We start from the raw sequence: 25,267 nt of genomic DNA, 5'->3' as shown, positions 1-25,267 counted from the left end.
CAGTGAACATTCCCTTTCCCAACTACTTTGGCACATGTTGCAGCCATGCAATTTTAAGTTAATTATTATTTGCAAAAAAAAATAAAGTTTATGAGTTTGAACATCAAATATCTTGTCTTTGTAGTGCATTCAATTAAATATGGGTTGAAAAGGATTTGCAAATCATTGTATTCCGTTTATATTTACATCCAACACAATTTCCCAACTCACATGGAAACAGGGTTTGTATATACATATATATATATATATATATATATATATATATATATATATATATATATATATATATATATATATATATATATATATATATATATATATATATACATATATATATATATATATATATATATATATATATATATATATATATATATTTGTACACATACATACATATATACACATACATATATATATATATATATATATATATATATATATATATATATATATATATATATGTACACATACATACATATATACACATACATATATATATATATACACATATATATACATATATATCTATATATATATATATATATATATATATATATATATATATATATACACATATATATACATATATATATATATATATATATATATATATATATATATATATATATATATATATATATATATATATATATATATATATATATATATACACATATACATATATATATAGGCCATATATACATATATATATATACATATATATATATATATATATATATATATATATATATATATATATATATATATATATATATATATATATATATATATATATATATATATATATATATATATGTGTACACATACATACATATATACATATATATACATAAATATACATTCATATACACATATACCGTATATTACCAAATAGTAGTCCGGGCGTTTATTTCACAAAATGGGGTCAGACCCAGGGCGGCTATTAGGACATGGGCGGTTATTTGCACAAGGCTTTTATTTATTTTTGCACCAGCCTGCACCAGGCCATTAAGTTACAATGGTTACTGTCCAGTATTTTTTTTTCGTACAAAAAACTTTAAATGTAAAAGCTATTGTAAACATACAAACAAAAAAACAAGAGGTAGGCTATCAAAAGATCAACAAGGCCTCAACATGGCAGTAGTGCAACAATTGTCAAATAGAATACCAATACTAAAAGTAAATAAACTTTTTAAATAAAGCAGCTTACGGGGAAAAATAAAATTATGGTACCAAGTACTCAAGTACAAAACCCACCATCAAAACAGAACAATAATACTGTCACTTAAATAAAATAAAGGCTACAGTACTTCAAGTTTTAAATAAAGCAGCCTACCGGGAAAAATAAAATAATGGTACCAAGTACTCAAGTATAAAACCCACCATCAAAACAGAACAATAATACTGTCACTTAAATAAAATTAAGGCTACAGTACTCCAAGTTTTAAATAAAGCAGCATATGTGATGTATCCACTGACACAAATTAGCATCAAGCTCGTCGCTCACTTTCTTCCTACCTCCACCAGATAAGCGAGCCCGTTTTCCATCGATTGCCGACTGAGATAGTAGTTCTCCCTTTTTTTGTTTCCATTCTCGTACATGTTTGGGTCAATGTTAAATTGCCTGGCCGCTGCCAAACCAGAATTCTGCTCCCGTACTTCACAACCGCTAGCTTGAACTTTAAGTCAAACTTTCTGTTCTTCTTCCCCCTTAAAGTATTCCCGTCCATCATCCTGTTCATTCAACTCACCGCTACTGTTGCTTGCCATGTTGAAACTTTTCCTTGTGGGTTTGTTGTTGTCGTTGAGTGTGTGTTACGCTATATGCGGTGACCCATTGCAATATGTTGATTACCCAGAATCCCAACGTAACGTCTGCTGTTACCGTAATTACCAGAATTACTGATCCTTTGCTTTTCCTTTTAGCTTATAAATTGGGTTTAATGAAATCAACATGATTTTAATCTAAATTATGCAAATAACAGCCCATGGGCGGCTATTTGGACATGGGCGGTTATTAGGAAGAGGCGGTTAATTCACAAAATGGGGTCAGACCCCGGGCGGCTATTAGGACATGGGCGGTTATTTGCACAAGGGCGTTTATTTGGTAATATACGGTACATACATATACACGTACATATATATACACACATACATATATATATATATATATATATATATATATATATATATATATATATATATATATATATATATATATATATATATATATATATATATATATATATATATATATATATATATATATATATATATATATATATATACACATACATACATACATACAAATATATATACATGTATGTATACAAAACCCAAAACCAGTGAAGTTGGCACAAATTGTAAATAAAAACAGAATACAATGATTTGCAAATTCTTTTCAACCTATATTTAATTGAATAGACTGCAAAGACAAGATACTTAAAGTTTGAACTGGAAATGTTTTGTTTTGTTTTACAAATATCAGCTAATTTGGAATTTGATGCCTGCAACATGTTTCAACAAAGCTGGCACAAGGGGCAAAAAATACTGAGAAAGTTGAGGAATGCTCATCAAACACTTATTTGGAAAATCCCACAGGTGAACAGGCTAATTGGGAACAGGTGGGTGCCATGATTGGGTATAAAAGCAGCTTCCATGAAAACAGAGGCTATTTCATCCCTACAAGCAGGTTTCCCTGCTCTTCGGGGGTTATTGAGGTCACTTGGACAAAGTGCGGCGGGCTGCTAAATAGCGCGGGGAAGGTAAAATACAAGAACTCAGGAATCTAGAAGGTTCAACTCTGAAATCACACGAAGGCCCCGCATCGCCTGGATAGAGCAAAAAAGAATCTCACAGTGCCACCAGCTGGGCATGGCCAGACTACCGTAATTTCCGGACTATAAGCCGCTACTTTTTCCCCTCGTTCTGGTCCCTGCGGCTTATACAAGGGTGCGGCTTATTTACGACCTGTTCTTCTCCGACACCGACGAACAGGATTTCAGTGGTTTTAGTACGCAGGAGGAAGACGATGACACAATGATTAAAGACTGACTTTTCATATACCGGTAGGCTGGTTATTTTGATAACGTACAGGCGAGCACTTTGTATTACTTTGCACCGTTGTATTATTTGTACTCTGCACGAATGCTGTTCGCCATGTCAAAGATGTGAAAGTTTGATTGAATGATTGAAAGATTTATTGTTAATAAATGGGACGCTTTGCGTTCCCAAACAGTCATCTCTGTCCCGACAATCCCCTCCGTGGTAGCAGGAACCCCTATATACTACGGTAATTACACATCAAAACCCTGCGGCTTATAGTCGGGTGCGGCTTATATATGGAGCAATCTGTATTTTCCCCTAAATTTAGCTGGTGCGGCTTATAGTCAGGTGCGGCTTATAGTCCGGAAATTACGGTAAATATCTCTGCTGATGGGAATCAGCTGTGGTGCATTCGACATTCCGCTTAGCCAGGAAATGCTGGTGTTGAAACATTCTTAATAAATGCATTAAACACAATGACAGGCCAACAGATAATCACCACATAAAATGTAACCTAAACTATACAGACCAGATATCATGACTGGTGTGACAGGTGCATTTGCAAACAGCTAAAATTATGCACAAAGCAAACTATAACCTCCTACCCAAGACTTAGTTATTCCTGTTCTTTGCGGGGCATTGGGCAGCAAAAGCACACCTCCATTTCACTCTGTCCAGAAGAAGACTCTTTGCTTCTTTTCCAGTTCAGTCTCATTGACTCCAGATCATTTGTGATTGTTCTCCTACATGTGGTTACAGGCCTCGCTCTTTTCCTTTTCCCATATTGTGGTGTCCACTCCAGTGAGGACACTAGGTGTCTTCCCTCTTACATCCTTAAGGTGTGGCCTAACATTGTCAGTCGACGTTTCCTTACGTTGAAATGGGTCTAGTTCTTTGTAGCACCTCTTTGTTTGGGAATTTATCTTTTCATGTGATGTTTAAAATGTTACTGAGGAATATTTGATGAAAAACATTGATCTTTTGGGACAGTGCCTCTGTCCCAAAAACATTCATGAAGTTTGGTTATGTTATGAATTTATTATGGGTCTACTGAAAATGTGATCAAATCTGCTGGGTCAAAAGTATACATACAGCAATGTTAATATGTGGTTACATGTCTCTTGGCAAGTTTCACTGCAATAAGGCGCTTTTGTTAGCCATCCACAAGCTTCTGGCAAGTTTCTGGGGGAATTTTTGACTACTCCACTTGACAAAATTGGTGCAGTTAAGCTAAATTTGTTGGTTTTCTGACATGGACTTGTTTCTTCAGCATTGTCCACACGTTTAAAACCTTAATTCTAGACTGATTTAGCCATTCCTTTACCACCTTTGACTTATGTTTGGGGTCATCGTCCTGTTGGAACACCCAACTGCGCCCAAGACCCAACCTCTGGGCTGATGATTTTAGGTTGTCCTGAAGAATTTGGAGATTATCCACCTTTTTCATTGTCCCATTTAAAGCACCAGTTCCATTGGCAGCAAAACAGGCCCACAGCATAATACAACCACAACCATGCTTGATGGTGGGCATGATGTTCCTGACATCACATAGACAAAGATAGGACCTTCTGGAGGAAAGTTCTGTGGTCAGATGAAACAAAAATTTAGCTGTTTGGCCACAATACCCAGCAATATGTTTGAAGGAGAAAAGGTGAGGCCTTTAATCCCAGGAACACCATGCCCACCGTCAAGCATGGTGGTGGTTGTATTATGCTCTGGGCCTGTTTTGCTGCCAATGGAACTGGTGCTTCAAATGGGACAATGAAAAAGGAGGATTACCTCCACATTCTTCAGGACAACCTAAAATCATCAGCCCGGAGATTGGGTCTTGGGCGCAGTTGGGTGTTGCAACAGGACAATGATCCAAACACACGCCAAAAGTGGCTATGGAATGGCTAAAGCAGGCTAGAATTAAGGTTTCAGAATGGCCTTCCCAAAGTCCTGATTTAAACATGTGGAAAATGCTGAAAAAACATGTCCATGTCAGAAAACCAACAAATTTAGTTGAACTGTACCAATTTTGTCAAGAGGAGTGGTCACAAATTCAACCAGAAGCTTGCCAGAAGCTTGTGGATGGCTGCCAAAAGCACCTTATTGCAGTGAAACTTGCCAAGGGACATGTAACCACATATTAACATTGTTGTATGTATACATTTGACCCAGCAGATTTGGTCAAATTTTCAGTAGACCCATAATAAATTCATAACAGAACCAAACTTCATGAATGTTATTTGTGACCAACATGTATGTGCTCCAATCACTCTATCACAAAAAAATAAGGGTTGTAGAAATTATTGGAAACGCAAGACAGCCATGACATTATGTTCTTTACAAGTGTATGTAAACTTTTGATCGTGACTGTACGTACCTTTTCTGCAGTCTCTTCATTCACTTGCAAGTTTGGAGGGTGTTCTTCCTTTACTGACATGACCTTGGTTTTTTCAGTGCTGATCCTGAGACCGACCTTGGCTGCTGTGTCTGACAGGGTGTTTGTCATCTACTGTAGAGCCTTGGCTGTGTCTACGAGAAGGACCAAGTCATCAGTGAAATCCAGGTCAGTTATTCTTGTGTCATTCCAATTAATTCCAAAGCTTGGTTTGTTCACGGCTTTGCGCATCATAAAGTCTAGTAGTAGGAAGAGCAGGCCCGACATATGCCTAAAATGATGTTGAAGTACTCTGAGTGACTGGCACCAGTTCTGACACAGCAGCTGGGGTTTGTGTACAAATTGATTTTTGTGGGATTGCATAGATTTTTGCTATGCTCCATACTGAGTTCCTATGTTCCTATCATGTCATAAAAGGGGTGGCCTTGCAAAATGTTCCCAGTCAGACGTCGAAATTGTATGACAAAGTTTTGTCATTGTGATTAAATATCGTCTCCGAAATGCATATATCGAATTGGATACTGTAGACCGTTTTTAAATTTATAATGGAGCTATGCCCTCTATCCTCTTACATGTTGCTTTTACACAATATAACAAAATGTCAATCTAAGCCAGGGGTCACCAACCTTTTTGAAACCAAGGGCTACTTCTTGGGTACTGATTAATGCGAAGGGCTACCAGTAAGATACACACTTAAATAAATTGCCAGAAGTAGCCAATTTGCTCAATTTACCTTTAACTCTGTTATTATTAATAATTAATGATATTTATCTTTGTGGAAACACTGATCATCTTAATGATTTCTCACAATAAATATATATTGAAACAGATAAATATCAATATGCAACACTTTATTTTTATATTTTCTATAAGTGCACATTTTTCAAATTGAACATTTTCAAATGATCACTTCTAAGACAGTCTTTTTGAAATCACAATATCCCATTTTAACTAGCTAGCCACTAACATTTTTTAACAAATCATGAATTACTTTGCACCATGTTTGTACAAATAATAACTCATGTAAAATACAAAAGTAAACTCTCAAATTTTTAAATCATGTCACACTTTGAACTGGACACCAAATCTGTTATCTGTTTCTTTGTCAGTTAGTGGGAAGCCTGGCATTGCATGCTGTTAACTAGTGTGTTGTACTCTGGTGTGTAACTTGACACTGCAACTCTGAGTGAGTCTTGCAGACCTGCATCAGTGAGGCGTGTTCTGTGTTTGTTCTTGATGAAGTTCATGTCAGAAAAGGCTGATTCACAAAGATAAGATTTTTCCTCATTGTTTGCGGAACCTTCTTAATCTTTTGGACATATTTTCACAGCAATCTGGCCTTAAGCTTAATTATGATAAATGTAAAATGTTAAGGATCGGAAATCTAAAGGGAACGTCCTTTCGAATGGAATGCAAAGTGCCTGTTTTGTGGACAGATGGACCAGTTAACATACTTGGTGTTGTTGTCCCAGAAAATCTGGAAGATCTAGGCTCAGTAAATTATGATAATCGACTAAGAAAGCTGGACAAAATTATGCAATTATGGAAAGGGAAATCCCTAACCTTGTATGGTAAAATGTCTATTGCCAACTCGTTAATTATTCCTCAATTTATTTATTTGTTTTTGTCATTACCAGATCCATCACAAAACTTTTTTAAGATTTATGAGCGGAGGGTCTTCGATTTTGTCTGGAACGGCAAACCAGAAAAGATTAAAAGAAAGGTTTTGTACAAAGAGTATGAATATGGGGGCCTGAAACTTCTCAACCTTGAAGCTATGTGTCTGTCTTTAAAAGTATCAATTGTTCCAAAGATGTATTTAAACATTGAGTGGTACACAAATGTCCTGTTGGACAAAAAACATGTACTGTATCAAAAGAAATTGTATCCTTTTTTACAAGTGATCCCCTCCCAGAGAGTCTGCTGGGAAACATGGCGGGGTTCATAAAGGAAACAATCCACTCATAGTGGTGTTTTCAATTTTATGTGCCAGAAAAAAGAGACAATATTTTGCAGCAGTTAATATGGATGAACTCTAATATTGTAATAGATGGAAAGCCTTTCTTTTGGAAAAATATGTTTGAAAGAGGAATCATTTTTGTCAATGATATTATCAATGAGAATGGTAAAATTATGAAGTATGATGAATTTAGAGCTATGTATGGTGATGCTTGCTCAAGCTTTTCATTTTATCAACTAACTGGAGTAATTGGGAAAAGATGGAAACAAATAATTAATTATGGAACTACTAAATTATTAGTTTGTAAACCTCTAATAAGAAATTCTAGTTGGCAAAAAGGAACTAAAATAAATAGAAAAATATATAATTTTTATTTAATAAAGAAATCTTTGAAGGCTGCCTCATACAACACAAATGGAAAATGGGAGGACTTTTTTGACTGCCCGTTGCCATGGGATGCCATATTCAAACTAATCTATAAAACCACTATCGATGTGCAAAATCGTTATTTTCAAATTAAAATTATTTATAACTTCTTACCCACAGGGAAAATGTTAAAGTTATGGAATATGACAGAGTCAGATGATTGCCGATTTTGTTGTCAGGAGCCTGAATCCACCCTACATTTGTTTTGGTATTGTCATATTGTGTCTTTGTTTTGGGTGGAAGTTGAAAAAATGTGTTTAAGGATTGGTTTGTTTATGAAGCTTAATGTGGTTTCTGTTATTTTATGAGAGTTCACTGACAATCATGATTTAGTCAATTTAATTATAGTACTCGGTAAAATGTTTATTTTTAAGGCCAAAAACAGATATTCACTTGGTATTACTTTCTTTAAAACATTTATTCAGTATTTTCTAACTTTAGAAAGTTACATGGTTGAAAACGATAATGATGCCAAAAAACATTAAAAAAAAGATGAGAAGTCCTCAAAGGCTTATTTTGAAAGTATAATTATGTTTATAGATTATATGATATCTGTTGTTGTGTCCCCTAATTTGAGTGACCTGGACATAATCTGGACTGTACATAAATGCTTATTTTGAAAATGTAATTTTGTTTATAAATTATATGCAATCTGTTGTGTTCCCTAATTTTTTTCTGTGTACATGAATGAAGGTGTGTGTTGCTGAGTCCGACTTGGACATTATCTGGACTGGGCCTGGTTTAAAAAACCCTTTAAACAAATGTAATTTCATTGACAACCTGTTCTGTTGAAGATAAGGCCCTTTTTTAAAATAAATAAAAAACATTTTCTTGGATAAAAAAGAAAGTAAAACAATATAAAAATAATTACATAAAAAATAGTAATTAAGGAAAATGTTAGTGGACCAGCAGCCTATACAATCATGTGTGCTTCAGGGACTGTGTCCCTTGCAGATGTGTTGTCTATGTTGTGGGAACCAGAATATTGGTAGCAGAAAGAAATAACCCCTTTTGTGTGAGTGGGTGTGGATGAGTGTGCATGGGGGAGGTTGTTTGGGTTGATGCACTGATTGAAAGTATATCTTGTGTTTTTTCAATGTAGATTTAATTTAAAAAAATAAAAAATAAATTAAAACATTTTTTTTTAATTTTTTTTTTATTTTTTTAGAACAGGCCCGCGGGCGACTCATCTGGTCCTTACGGGGGACCTGGTGCCCGCGGGCACCGCGTTGGTGACCCCTGATCTAAGCTATATGTGTTATAATATTCATTACCTGTGTATAATCATTGTATTGCAGACATGTTCAAAGGTGGGCTGATGCTTTTGATGCTGGCATGGATATTTCGGGGCAGCCATGAGCAAGATACAGATTTCCAGCCTCCTCTTTTCCTTCAAAGTCCAACAGAAATGACCGCTGCCTCTCTCACCACCACTACTTCCCCTTCCACCCCCACCACCACTGTTGCACCTCCCACCACCACTTCCCCTCCTACCACCACCCTTGCTCCTCCCACCACCACCGCTGCCACTGTTCCCACCACCACCACCACCACCACCACTGTTCCCACTACAACCACTGCCACTGTTCCCACTACCACAACAGCCTCTCCCACTACCACCGCCGCTCTTCCTCCCACCACCACTGGTCCTCCCACTACAACGGCTGACCCTCCCACTACCACCACTGCCCTTCCCACTACAACCGCTGACCCTCCCACCACCATTGTTGCTCCTCCCACCACCACTTCCCCTCCTACCACCAGCCTTGCTCCCCCCACTACCACCACCCCTCCCACTACCACCATTGCTCCTCCCACCACCACTGCTCTACCCACTACCACCGCTCCCACCCCCACCATTGCCCCTCCCACTACCACTGTTGCTCCTCCCACCACCACCAGTATTGCTCCTCCCACTACCACCGCTTCCCCTCCCAGCACCACCGCTGCGCCTCCCGCCACCACCACCGCTGCTCCTCCCACTACCACCGTTGCTCTTCCCACCACCACTGCTCTACCCACTACCACCGCTGCCCCTCCCACCACCACTACTTCCTCTTCCACCCCCACTACCATCATTGCTCCTCCCACCACCACTGCTCCTTCCAACCAAGGAATAGGGGTACCTACCCCTCCTCCATTCCCCCCCACCACCAACCCTGCCCCTCCCACCACCACCGTTGCTCTTCCCACCACCAATGCTCAACCCACTGCCACCGCTGCCCCTCTCACCACCACTACTTCCCCTTCCACCCCCACCACCACTGTTGCTTATACTACCACCACCACTGCCCCTCCCACCACCACCAGTATTGCTCCTTCCACTACCACCGCTACCCCTCCCACCACCACTTCCCCTCCTACCACCACCCTTGCCTCCCCCACTACCACCGCTGCTCCTCCCACCACCACCACTGCCCCTCCCACTACCACCATTGCTCTTCCCACCACCACTGCTCTACCCACTACCACCGCTGCCCCTCCCACCACCACTACTTCCCCTTCCACCCCCACCACTGCTCCTCCCACCACAACCACCAGTATTGCCCCTCCCGCCACCACCACTTCCCCTCCCACTAGCACCGTTGCTCTTCCCACCACCACTGCTTTACCCACTACCACCTCTTCCACCCCCACCACCAGCGATGCTCCTCCCACCACCACTGCTCCTTCCAACCAAGGGATAGGGGTACTTACCCGTCCTCCAGCCCCCCCCACCACCACCTCTGCCCCTCCCACTACCACCGTTGCTCTTCCCACCACCAATGCTCTACCCACTACCACCGCTGCCTCTCTCACCACCACTACTTCCCCTTCCACCCCCACCACCACTGTTGCACCTCCCACCACCACTTCCCCTCCTACCACCACCCTTGCTCCTCCCACCACCACCGCTGCCACTGTTCCCACCACCACCACCACCACCACCACTGTTCCCACTACAACCACTGCCACTGTTCCCACTACCACAACAGCCTCTCCCACTACCACCGCCGCTCTTCCTCCCACCACCACTGGTCCTCCCACTACAACGGCTGACCCTCCCACTACCACCACTGCCCTTCCCACTACAACCGCTGACCCTCCCACCACCATTGTTGCTCCTCCTACCACCACTTCCCCTCCTACCACCAGCCTTGCTCCCCCCACTACCACCACCCCTCCCACTACCACCATTGCTCCTCCCACCACCACTGCTCTACCCACTACCACCGCTCCCACCCCCACCATTGCTCCTCCCACTACCACTGTTGCTCCTCCCACCACCACCAGTATTGCTCCTCCCACTACCACCGCTTCCCCTCCCAGCACCACCGCTGCGCCTCCCGCCACCACCACCGCTGCTCCTCCCACTACCACCGTTGCTCTTCCCACCACCACTGCTCTACCCACTACCACCGCTGCCCCTCCCACCACCACTACTTCCTCTTCCACCCCCACTACCATCATTGCTCCTCCCACCACCACTGCTCCTTCCAACCAAGGAATAGGGGTACCTACCCCTCCTCCATTCCCCCCCACCACCAACCCTGCCCCTCCCACCACCACCGTTGCTCTTCCCACCACCAATGCTCAACCCACTGCCACCGCTGCCCCTCTCACCACCACTACTTCCCCTTCCACCCCCACCACCACTGTTGCTTATACTACCACCACCACTGCCCCTCCCACCACCACCAGTATTGCTCCTTCCACTACCACCGCTACCCCTCCCACCACCACTTCCCCTCCTACCACCACCCTTGCCCCCCCTACTACCACCGCTGCTCCTCCCACCACCACCACTGCCCCTCCCACTACCACCATTGCTCTTCCCACCACCACTGCTCTACCCACTACCACCGCTGCCCCTCCCACCACCACTACTTCCCCTTCCACCCCCACCACTGCTCCTCCCACCACAACCACCAGTATTGCCCCTCCCGCCACCACCACTGCCCCTCCCACTAGCACCGTTGCTCTTCCCACCACCACTGCTTTACCCACTACCACCTCTTCCACCCCCACTACCAGCGATGCTCCTCCCACCACCACTGCTCCTTCCAACCAAGGGATAGGGGTACTTACCCGTCCTCCAACCCCCCCCACCACCACCTCTGCCCCTCCCACTTCCACCGTTGCTCTTCCCACCACCAATGCTCTACCCACTACCACCGCTGCCTCTCTCACCACCACTACTTCCCCTTCCACCCCCACCACCACTGTTGCACCTCCCACCACCACTTCCCCTCCTACCACCACCCTTGCTCCTCCCACCACCACCGCTGCCACTGTTCCCACCACCACCACCACTGTTCCCACTACAACCACTGCCACTGTTCCCACTACCACAACAGCCTCTCCCACTACCACCGCCGCTCTTCCTCCCACCACCACTGGTCCTCCCACTACAACGGCTGACCCTCCCACTACCACCACTGCCCTTCCCACTACAACCGCTGACCCTCCCACCACCATTGTTTCTCCTCCCACCACCACTTCCCCTCCTACCACCACCCTTGCTCCTCCCACCACCACCACTGCCACTGTTCCCACCACCACCACCACCACCACCACTGTTCCCACTACAACCACTGCCACTGTTCCCACTACCACAACAGCCTCTCCCACTACCACCGCCGCTCTTCCTCCCACCACCACTGGTCCTCCCACTACAACGGCTGACCCTCCCACTACCACCACTGCCCTTCCCACTACAACCGCTGACCCTCCCACTACCACCACTGCCCTTCCCACCACCGCTGACCCTCCCACAACCACCGCTGCCCCTCCCCCCACCACCACCACTGCCGCTCTTCCCACCACCAGCATAACTTCCCCTCCCAACCATGGGACAGGGGTACCTACCTGTGCCATTCCCCCCAACACCACTGTCCTTCCCACTACCACTGCTGCCCTTCCCACCACCACCACTACCACCTCTGTCCCTCCCACTACCACCGCCGCTCTTCCCACCACCACCATAACTGCCCCTCCTAACTATTGGACAGGGGTACCTACCCGTCCCATTACCACCGCTGCTCTTCCCACCACCACCACCACTGTCACTTCTATCAAAACCACTGTGCACCAAGTCAATCACCACTACGACCACCACCACCACCACCAGCAGCAGCACCAGCAACACTACCACCACCACCACCACCACCGTCACCGTCACCAGCACCAGCAACACCACCACCACCACCTTTACTGCGACTTCCCCCATAACCACTTCTGCCACTGCACTAATGGCGGTGCCTCTATCCAAAAGCACTCACAGATACAAGGTGAGCTCGAAAGAGGAAGACAACACAAGAGGCCAAGTGCATTGTTTGTATACTAATTTTTATTATCATGTTCCTTTCTCCCATCCAGCTTTGGTTATCACTGCAAGTTTACTAGCTTTGTTTGCACTATGAGGAACAGCTGCCAACACATTTGAGCATGCTAATTCACTCAATATCTCTCACAATGATTTGACTTTTTCTCATCATCTATAGTTTGTAAAGAAAACAAAAGTCAATTATCCTGACTGAAAATGTACACACCTCATTGTCACATGTACATTAAAGTTATTCAGTGCCATTTTTATGTCAATGATTCCATTCCTCACATGTCTTTCCCTAAAGAGACAGTGATGAGTAGAATAATGTGGTTTTTTTTTAGCTATTTTGTAGAGATGTCCGATAATATCGGCCTGCCGATATTATCGGCCGATAAATGCTTTAAAATGCAATATCGGAAATTATCTGTATCGATTTCAAAAAGTAAAATGAATGACTTTTTAAAACGCCGCTATACGGAGCGGTACACGGATGTAGGGAGAAGTAAAAAGCAGTCGCGTCTCCCAGTCAGCAGCCCCTCCCCTCTCCCCTCTCCCACACACAACACAGGAGTTGCAGCACGACTGCAGCATGAGAGGTTTACTGGCGATGCTTGATGACCTCATCAAACCGCCGCGAGCGCAGCATAACAACAACAAGAGTGTGTTGTTGCCGGTGCTGTAGCCGTGGCTAACAAGCTAGCTCGCTCGGTGACTGACTAACGACACCGTGTCTATGGTTTGGGATTATTTTAAAGTGTCTCTGACGGATAAAAAACTGGCAATTTGCAATGACTGCAAAAAGTTGGTTATGCGAGGAGGAACCAAGACGTCTTCCTTTAATACAAGCAATTTGATCTCCCACCTCTTCAAGAATCATAAGGAGATACACGATGAATACAAGCGGAAGATGGATTAAAGCAAATACCGAAAAAAAGTAGTACCACACAGTTGTCGCTTAAAGGCTCCGCCGAGATAAAACAAAAATACAACAAAAACCACCCCAAGGCGAAAGCCCACGTTGTGGTCAGGGACAACGCAGGCAGTATGGCAAAACCTACGGCGGAGTTTGGTGTGGCGAGTCTGCCCTGCATGGCGCACACTTTGCAGCTTGCAGTGAACGGAGGTGCCCTGTCTCAACGCAGCATTTCAGAAGCTCTGGCTGACTGCTAGGCCACTTCAAGCACTCACCACTAGCTTGCAGCACATTTTTGTTACTCATGCAAATACGTTAGAGCAGGGCAGATTGAGCCCAGTTTATACTGTTATACAGTATGCCAGGCAGTCTTGCACTAAATGAGGACCATGTTATTGTTCACTTTATTACTCTAGTATACTCTGGACTCAAGCTGTGTGCCTTCATTGTTTTTGTAGCTGTTGTTTTGAGGCATGTTAAAAAAAATAATGCACTTTGTGACTTCAATAATAAATATGGCAGTGCCATGTTGGCACTTTTTTCCCATAACTTGAGTTGATTTATTTTTGAAAACCTTGTTACATTGTTTAATGCATCCAGCGCGGCATCACAACAGAATTAGGCATAATAATGTGTTAATTCCACGACTGTATGTATCGGTTGATATCGGAATCGGTAATTAAGAGTTGGACAATATCGGAATATCGGATATCGGCAAAAAAGCCATTATTGGACATCTCTACTATTTTGTGGTTAATTAAAAATGCATACATATATTTTTTAATGCACCAAAGTAAAATAAATTGGGAAACGCATGCAGAAGAATAACTATCGGGGGAATTACTGAGAAAGAAAGGTTCAAGTTCAAGTGACTATTTGTACCCGAAGGTAGATTTGTTTTGCAGTGTAAAATACAGGAAAATGGCATATGCATGTGTATTAAATTAAACAAAGGTATTAACACTAAACAGATCACAACATGACAAACATGAGAAATTACTCAGGCTACCTGGGACCAGGACCAGGAAAAGAAGAAAGAAAGAAAAAGTCACATGAAGAATAAAAATAGGCAGGGTAAAAGTTAGTAAAGGACAGTAAGATAAAACTAGCATTATTTAATAAGTATATACACATAAATACGTATGTGCAATATAGCTATAGTTTGTTTAAAACAATAACTGTGGCTGGAACAAAGCTGTTCCTATACCGAGATGTTCTGCATCTTGGGACCCTAAGCTTCCGACCAGGAGCTGGAACTCACCATAAAGAAGGTGGGAGATTTCTGCTCTAATTGAGTTGGCAGGTACAGCGGATTGCCGGGTGTACAGGGACTACAAACTAGGGTTGTACGGTATACCGGTATTAGTATAGTATCGCGATACTAATTAATCATTTTCGGTACTATACCGTCTCTGAAACGTACCAGTCCCCCGCCCCCCGCGTCAAAGTCACGCTGTGTCATTGCTGGTTTACGAGCAGACGACCATGTTTGGTAGTGCACAATCACAGAGTACTTACAAGCAGACACAGTGTGTAGACAGAAAAAGGAGAATGGACGCATTTTGGCTTAAAAACTAGCGATAAACGTGAAGTTAAAAGACTGAAACGCCCTCAGGAAGAGATGCTTTAAGACATGGCTAGCAAGCTGGCGGCTAATGTCCATCCAATGACAGTGTTTTATCGACATCTAAATCACTAATCCTCACCTTCATGGCGACAAATAAAGTAAGTTTCCTACAAATATCATCCCTGCAGGACGAGGAATTGCTAAACATACTTCACTACACACCATAGCTCACCGGCGTCACAATGTAAACAAACGCCATGGGTGGATCTACACCTGACATCCACTGTAATGATACCAAGTACAGGCACGTATTTAGTCGATACTACTATGATTACGTCGATATTTTTTGGCATCACAACATCTTCTTTCGTTTTTTTTAAATGTATATTATGTTTTTAAACTCTAGAAATATGTCCCTGGACACATGAGGACTTTGAATATGACCAATGTATGATCCTGTAACGACTTGGTATCGGATTAATACCGAAATTTGTGGTATCATCCAAAACTAATGTAAAGTATCAAACACAAGAATAAGTGATTATTACATTTTAACAGAAGTGTAGATAGAACATGTTAAAAGAGAAAGTAAGCAGATATTAACAGTAAATGAACAAGTACATTAATAATACATTTTCTACCACTTGTCCTTAATAATGTTGACAAAATAATAGAATGGAAAATGGCACAATATGTTAGTGCATATGTCAGCAGACTAATTAGGAGCCTTTTTTGTTTACTTACTACTAAAAGACAAGTTGCCTAGTTTGTTCACGATTTTATTTAAGGACTTAAGAAACATGTGTTTAATGTACCCTAAGATTTTTTGTTAAAATAAAGCCCCCTTTTTTGTGGTCCCCTTTATTTAGAAGAGTACCGGAAAGTACCGAAAAGTATCAAAATAATTTTAGTACCGGCACCAAAATATTGGTATCGTTACAACACTACTCCAAACTCAGCTGCGGCTCACCAATAAGTCGACTTGACCACTTGATTATTTGGCTTAATATTTTTCTATCCTTCAGAAGCAGCTCTCCAAACCATGACACCAGACAAAAAGATACAACCGATTCAATAAAAGCCAGATAAAATAATATCCTCAAGGTTTTGTCAACATGAAGTAATGACAATTTCCTTAGACAGTGAAGATGCTGGTGACCTCTTTTGCATACAGCATCACAGTTATCCTTAAAATTCAAAGTATTGTCAATAATGGTCCCAAGATATTTGTAGGATTGCACAACTTTGACCGTTTGTCCCTTAATAATGGTTACCTCATGAGTAATTCCTGCCTACCTTCTAAAATCAATAATCATATCTTGTGTTTTAAGATTGTTCACCTGTAGATAGGATGCATCACACTACTTGACAAAATCATCAACAATACTCCCGTGTTTGTTCTCATTGCTCTGAAGGAGGCTGACAATTAGTGTCAGCTGCATACTTTAAAATAGTCAGATTTTTTAAAGTTCTCTGACACATATTTGTGTAGAGAACAAAAAGCATTGGGGAGAGCACACATACTTGTGGGGAGCCAGTCGAGGAGCACACTGTGTTTGATGAATAAATACATACACACTGGATCTTTGCGTTCTGTTTGTCAAAAAGTTTAACATTCAGCCCACAAGATTATTAAGTTAAAATGTTCCAAAAGACGATGAATAAAATGTGGGGCTGAATCGTATTAAAAGCACATGAAAAGTCAATGAATACCACCCTCTAGGTGTGTAAAAAGCAAATGAAGCAGAGTGAGTGTGGCGTCCTCCACTCCTCTTTTAGGCCTATAAGCAAACTACAGTGGATCAAAAGCATGTTCAATGTTTTTTTTTAAGTTCTGATCGCACCGGCTTTCCAAGGGTTTTCTTTGGCAGAGAGGTCATGGCTGTAGGTCTAAAATAATTTCAAGGACAACTGGATTTAGGTACTGGGACAATTATAGCATCTTTCTAGACTTTCGGCAAATGCTGTGTTTCTAAAGATTGGTTAAAAATAGATGTAAAAACTGAGCACAAAACTTAAGTAGTCGACCACAAATATAATAACATATATATACATACATATATATATATATATATATATATATATATATATATATATATATATATATATATATATATATATATATATATATATATATACATATATACACACACATATATATATATATATATATATATATATATATATATATATATATATATATATATATATATATATATACTTATACATATATATACACACTTATACATATATATATATATACATATATATGTATATATACATATATATACATATATATATATATACACTTATACATATATATATATACATATATATATATATATATATATATATATATATATATATATATATATATATATATATATATATGTATATATACATATATATATATATATGTATGTGTGGGAAAAAATCACAAGACTATTTCATCTCTACAGGCCTGTTTCATGAGGGGTTTTCCTCAATCCTCAGGAGATTTTTGGTATCTCCTGAGGATTGAGGAAAACCCCTCATGAAACAGGCCTGTAGAGATGAAATAGTCTTGTGATTTTTTCACACACATACATATTACGCTCTACCACGGTATCGAGCACTATTTTTTGGATAATCTAATTAAGACATATATATATATATATATATATATATATATATATATATATATATATATATATATATATATATATATATATATATATATATATATATATATATATACATATATATGTGTATATATATACATATATATATATATACATATATATGTGTATATATATATATATATATATATATATATATATATATATATATATATATATATATACATATATGTATATTATCAACTCTGCCGCCATCTCATTTGTTACCTTAGCACAGTATGTTGTAGTCTTTCTACAAAAGACACACACACACACACACACACACACACACACACACACACACACACACACACACACACACACACACACACACACACACACACACACACACACACACACACACACACACACACACACACACACACACACACACACACACACACACACACACACACACACACACACACACACACACACACACACACCCTTTGTGCACGCTATTCTGGTCTTACTTTGCATTGACTGACACTTCTCAGCCTCACACTTCTCACATTGTGCACATTTTAAGAAAATAGCTCAAATTGTTGCAAATTGTCGTGTCAAGTGGCAACCCATAATTGTGTTAGCTCATATATGTGCTTATTGACCTTTGGTGGAGCCTTTTGCCACATGCTCCAGACTGCATTCCTGGCATGAGGTTGTATCCTTTTCCTATCTCAGGTCCATGTGATGTGAGGAACAGGGATCCTTCAGTAGTTTGTAGACAGGCAACAGCTGCCTTCAGAGATGGGGCGGTGGGGACTTTTGCCACTGCCATTTAGACTGGCTCTTGTTTACATTGGTAAGAAACACTTCTTCTTCTTCATTAATGATCCTTTATGAGAGGAAAATGAGCAGGAAAAGGTTACCTTTTTAAACAGATTTTCTTCCAGGCTTGTTCAGGAATCTCACATTTTTTCAGAGCTTGGAAAGTTGTACCGAGGGCTGCAAGAGCGCCCTCCTCCTGCTGGGAGATGCACTGCAGTCAGACAGAGAGCCAATGGTCAACAACATGAAGATGAGTGGGAGGGTGTCAGTTGATCAATTTGCTGGTTCCTCAGGAGGTTCCTGTGAACATTGACAAGCACCGCCGCCTCATGAAAAGTGACCTTGCCGACCAGTGCTTAACTGAGCTCCAGCATAGGGGCGAGGCCTGGCTGGCTCAATGCACCCATAGTGCACCCGGGCTGTGTGAGTTATGTTATGATATTAAGTTAAAGTTAGAGTGCCAACAATAGTTACACACACACTAGGCGTGGTGAAATGTGTCCTCTGCATTTGACCCATCCCCTTGTTAACCCCTGGAAGGTGATGGGAGCAGTGAGCAGCTAATAATTTTTGGTGATTTAACCCCCAATTCCAACCCTTGATGCTGAGTGCCAAGCAGAGAGGTAATGGGTTCTATTTTTATAGTCTTTGGTATGACTCGGCCAGGGTTTGAACTCACAACCTACCGCTCTCACGGCGGACACTCTAACCCAGTGGTTCTTAGCCTTGTTGGAGGTACCAAACCCCACCAGTTTCATATGCGCAATCACCGAACCCTTCTTTAGTAAAAAATACTTTTTTTTTTTTTTTTCCAAATTCAAGACAAAGTTATGTTTTTGGTAACACTTTAGTTTGGGGAACATATTCTAAGTAACAAAGACTTAATTTAGAGTTATTTGGTTAGGGGGTTAGGGCCAGGGTTAATAAGGCCATGCTGAATAAGGCATTAATAAGTACTTAATGACTAGTTCAGAGCCAATATGTTACTAATTTGCATGTTAATAAGCAACTAATTAATGGTGAATATGTTCACCATACTAAAGTGTTACTATGTTTTTATACTGGTGCACAAAATGAACCGTGCATGAACATCACCATGTTCAAAGAACAAAACCAACACAGTACATAAACTCACAACAAATGACACACCTGCAAATCAGTGTGACTTCTGCTGTTGCCGTATCCGTAATACGCCGATAGGGGGACGTTTTTATTTACACGATGAGTCGGGTGTGTTTTGACCTCCGCCGAACCCCTGAGCTCGACTCACCAAACCCCTAGGGTTCGATCGAACCCAGGTTAAGAACCACTGCTCTAACCACAAGGTCACTGAGTAGGTTATATAAACCTTGTATAAAAATAAGTGTAAAACTGTCCCAAATTCCAAATAGTATTTTTTACTTTGTTGTTGTCATCTTTTATGGTGTCTCTTATTTGAAATTCCTATGAAAACAAACAGCAACACATCTTTGACCATCTAACTTTTTTGCATTTAGGCTATTCAAATTTCCCACTAACAACACAATTTACAAGGCCACATAATGATAACGTAACTGACCTTTGTCAGGTGCTCATAATGATTAATTATGAGCATTATTCACTAACTCAGTACCAGTAATGACTAATTATGAATAATGATGTTTCTTTACTCAGTAATTAATTCTTAATTACAGAGTGGAACTTAAATGCGTCATAAATACATTTCAAAGCAGCCTCTGAATGGGTGCATACTGGAGCACTGACTAACAGTGATATGTGTAAAACACATTCACACTTCACCATGAACTGGCATTTTATTTATTTTATTGAACTGGCAATTTGTCCAGAGTGTAGAACGGCCAGATGAGACCTAATGCCCGTCAAAGGTAATCCTGGGCCCCTGCTCTCAACTCTTTCTGGTGTCCGGACTTGTGCTTTTTGCAGGGCCATCCTAACTCTGCTGCAGTTTGCTGGCACTCACCGCATTCCGATGAGGAAGAACCATGGGAAGAATGAAACCGTGGTGTGGACCAAACCAGGATTAATGGACTTATTGAAATTATTAAAATTACAATATTGTATGATGACTTGTGGCTTTGCTTTAATTTGGATTCATTCGTATGAATATATAATTCGTATATATATACAGTATATATATATATATATTCGTTTATATGTTAGATTTTTTTTAATCGCTATATTAGTCTATTTATACCGGCATTGTCCTTTCCATCCTTACACTTTCCATCATTGTAACTGAGCTACTGTGTTGAACAATTTCCCTTGTGGATCATTAAAGTCTAAGTCTAATAATAATTCAGTTTATGCATAATAATTTTGTCATAGAGGCTACTGGGGGCTGTGTGTGGGCCCCACGAACTGTCATCACTTTTCCCCCTATGATGGCCCTGCTGTCAAAGAAGTTGCCATGATTGCAGGGTACCTCACAATACGATACAATATTCGAAATATGGCTCACGATAATGATAATATCTCAATATGGGAATGCTTCGATTGGAAAGGGATAAAACACAAAGAAAGTTTGGTAAGTTTCAAATTTTATAATTTGCATCATATTTTAACCAGAGTACAAACAGCAATTGTGCAAAAACAATGTAGTGCAAAACAATTGTTTTTGTCCGACAAATAGTAAAACTATTTCAAAGGGGAACTGCACCTTTTGGGGGGGAATTTTGCCTATCTTTCACAATCATTTTGAGACTTTTTTTTTTGCAGTCTAACATTGACTCGTTCTAGGTAGCCACCGATGCAGCTAATGTAGGCTGACCATATTCTGAAATCCCAAAAAGAGGACACATATATGCGTGCCAAGGCGGGCAGCACGCCAAGGCCGGGACTAGGTGAAAATTTGCAAATGATACTCGAACTTGCTTCATAAGTAATATATTTATTTAAATAAAGCATTTTTTCTCCTATGTTGACAGTAGTGTTGGCGCCAGGAATTTTTTAAAATGGGGTCCCAGGGACCCCATCAAATCATACAAATGGGGTCCCACAGTAAATTTTTGGGGTACCACTTTTTTGTAAGCATTTTGAAAACAAATGACAAATGTATGCATTATCCTGTTATATCTCACATTCTATGTTGTGTTTTGGAAAAAGGTTGTCATAAACGAGCTCTCGCCCTGCACAGTTGTTTTGTGCTTTGTAGTGTCGATATGGGCTTGTAGATCTTTATTTGCCACAGATATACACGTTCCTGCTTTGCACACAGTGCATTCTGCTTCCCATGTGTCACGGCCAGGACCAAAACACAAATACTTTTTCCGCAAATCATCCGTGAAGTTGCATTTACTTTTCGGCATTTCTTGTTTTCATGTCTGTCTCCACTCACTAGCTCTTTCGCTCTGTGTCTCTGCCCCTCCCTCACCAATGTTTCTGCGTGCGCACCTTCACAGCTTGTTTTGTTTAACCCTTTCGTAACTTAACCCTAGAGTCTAGGGTCGGCAACCTTTATCACTCAAAGAGCCATTTTGACTAGTTTCACAAATGAAAGAAAACAATGGGAGCCTCAAAACTCTTTTGAAATTTAAAATGAAATAACACTGTATACAAAGCTTTTTTTTGCTTTGTGCTATGTTTAAACCAGGGGTCTCAGACACGCGCCCCGGCACGCACTTTAATATGACAGTTTAAAGTTAGTGCGGCCCGCGAGATTTGCATGAATGGCGTTCAACAGCGTCATAGTTGCCAATCTTCCACTTTTCCCGGGAGATACCTGAAATTTGGGCGTGATGGCACTGTTTATAGCGCCCTCTACAGCATGCTTAAACAGCACACCTGCTTGGCCACATGGTGAATGCATCTTCTGCTTTCACACGATCTTGACAGCAAAGCTTACTTGCTCAGCAGCCACACAGCTTACACTGACGGTGCCCGTATAAAACAACTTTAACACTGTTACGTTACAAATATGCGCCACACTGTGAACCCACACCAAAAAAGAATGACAAATGCATTTCTGGAAAACCTCCGCACCGTAACACAACATAAACACAACACAACAAATACCCAGAATCCCATGCAGCCCTAACTCTCCCAGTCTACATTATACCCCCCCCCCCCGCTAGCACCAAACCCCCCCACACACCCCCCCCCCCTCCCTCTGTGCGTCGGTTGAGGTTAGAGAGTTAGGGCTGCATGGGATTCTGGGTATTTGTTGTGTTGTGTTCATGTTGTGTTACGGTGCGGAGGTTCTCCAGAAATGTATTTGTCATTCTTTTTTGGTGTGGGTTCACAGTGTGGCGCATATTTGTAACGTAACAGTGTTAAAGTTGTTTTATACGGGCACCGTCAGTGTAAGCTGTGTGGCTGTTAAACAAGTATGCCTTGCTGTCTCCCACGTGTGCAAGTTAACGCTTCATGCAACATGAGACCGGGCTGGCATGCTGTTTGTTAAAGTAATAGAGGGAACAGTATATGCAGTGCTATCACGGCACGCCCTTAATTTAGTTGTTAGGGGTTGCCGATCCCTCCCCAAGACGTACATTGAAATTACACGCAACCCTAACTCAAAATGCCGGACATTTGAGGTATTTAAGAAACCCCGCCCGGACGCCCCGGACACACCCGCAAAAGAGGACATGTCCGGGGAAAAGAGGACGTATGGTCAGCCTAAGCTAATGGGAGCAATCAATTCTACATCTAAATCACTTTAAAAATGCATTAAAAAAAACCTCAACAATGCTTCATTTACGTCCCGTAAACTGTATAAGAACCAAACTGTAGCGACATTGTTATTGTAAGAACGAACACTGAGGAACTCTTTCTATCGTAGTAACACGTCCGCGTGCTTCAGTATTAGCCATAAAAGCTAACTACGGCAAGAGTAAAGCTAGCTTCTACCTCAGCACGACACACGTTTGAGTTTGTAATGTACAACACTGTGATATGACACCTATCTGTACTGACTGAAAAACATGTACAATCTTATTACAATATCTGTAAAGTATTAGCCTACATTTTATGTTTTGTTTGTACACAGCTAGCCAGCCAGCATAAACACTGTAGTTGTATTAAAACGCATGATGTGCTGCGTGTATCATGATCGATATTAAAATGTGACTCACTTGGACAGTTGTCTCTTTGATCCAGCTGGCCGGGAACGTTTTTCTTTGTTTGTTTGTGGTAAGCATGCCATTTGTGTGGAAATAGTTTGTCTCTAATTTCCACATTTTCAGCTTTGCGTCACGCCAATGTCACTCTATTGGCTTCCGTCTGCTCCAAAGTTTCACCATTTTTTTGTGCTCTCTTCTATAAGCAGTAGCTCATCCTCTGTATCATTGGCGTTGTTAGGCCTATTTTAGGGGGGCTTAAGCCCTATTTCTTAAGCCCCCCTAAATAATTTGGTGTTAAAAAAAAAATATATATATATATATTTAAAAAAATATATATTTTTTTACAAATACATGCCGACATATTCATTATAAAGTGGCCCGAATATGAGTTTGAATAAATAATCATATAACCCGTCATTATTCACTCAGTTTCCCCTCACTTCATAGCGTAAGGTAGAGAGCCCCTTTAGTGCGTCTGTATCCAATCCATTCCACTTGTTCATATAGAAAATGCCCACATCACTCAAAATCCAGTCCGCATTTTCTCTGCGACCTTGCTTGCGGTCCTTGGACTTGTTCATATAGAAAATGCCCACATCACTCAAAATCCAGTCCGCATTTTCTCTGCGACCTTGCTTGCGATCCTGCAGGTGTACGAGGCACATTAGCACACAGCACTGCAGAACAAGAACCTTGTGTCTGCAATTGTAAATAATTTAGTTTTTAAGTTTTGTGTTTCTTGTAGAATCTATATAAAGTAATATACATTAGCCTATGGTTAAAATAATGAAAAAAAACATAATTAAATATATTTGTTTTATTGTATTGTTACATTAATAGCTGTTGTATTATTATTGGATGGCTTATTAAACATTTCATAGGATTTTCAGAGGGTGGAAAAACCAAGACATTTAATATAAAATGTAAAATGAATAAATACATAAAAAGAAAAAGAAAAAAAATGGTCAAAGACATCGTCCCGGGGAGCATTTAATTTCGTCCCGTGCATTTTTTTTTACCGTCCCCGGGACGACGTTAATCTCAAGGCCTGGAAGTTACATTTTATTGTTTGCATTATTTGTTTCAGCATTGCACTTTGAAGATGGTCCCTCAGCTCTTTGACAGCTTTGGCTCTTTTTCAGATCAGCAGACGGACTCTAAGTCTTTCTTATTTACAGTA

The 25,267-nt window shown here is 40.8% G+C and overlaps 1 long non-coding RNA gene across 4 annotated transcripts in view; it reads right to left on the bottom strand.

Moving 5' to 3' along the window:
• The window catches only part of LOC133662130 (uncharacterized), a 68,901-nt gene that overhangs the window by 16,185 nt on the left and 27,449 nt on the right, over positions 1–25,267 (bottom strand). For 3 of the 4 annotated variants that reach the window (XR_009828064.1, XR_009828065.1, XR_009828066.1), the window contains exons 2-4: positions 19,175–19,330; positions 18,871–19,097; positions 5,414–5,565 (exon numbers count right to left, since the gene is read on the bottom strand). This is a non-coding gene — a long non-coding RNA (uncharacterized LOC133662130). The remainder of the gene's footprint in view (positions 1–5,413; positions 5,566–18,870; positions 19,098–19,174; positions 19,331–25,267) is intronic. The other variant, XR_009828067.1, reaches the window with a different exon arrangement.

This window comes from Entelurus aequoreus, linkage group LG12 (assembly GCF_033978785.1).
Source record: "Entelurus aequoreus isolate RoL-2023_Sb linkage group LG12, RoL_Eaeq_v1.1, whole genome shotgun sequence".
In the NCBI taxonomy this organism is placed as follows: domain Eukaryota; kingdom Metazoa; phylum Chordata; class Actinopteri; order Syngnathiformes; family Syngnathidae; genus Entelurus; species Entelurus aequoreus.
Note: the sequence above shows the minus strand (reverse complement) of the source record. Positions and strands in the feature narration are given on the sequence as shown.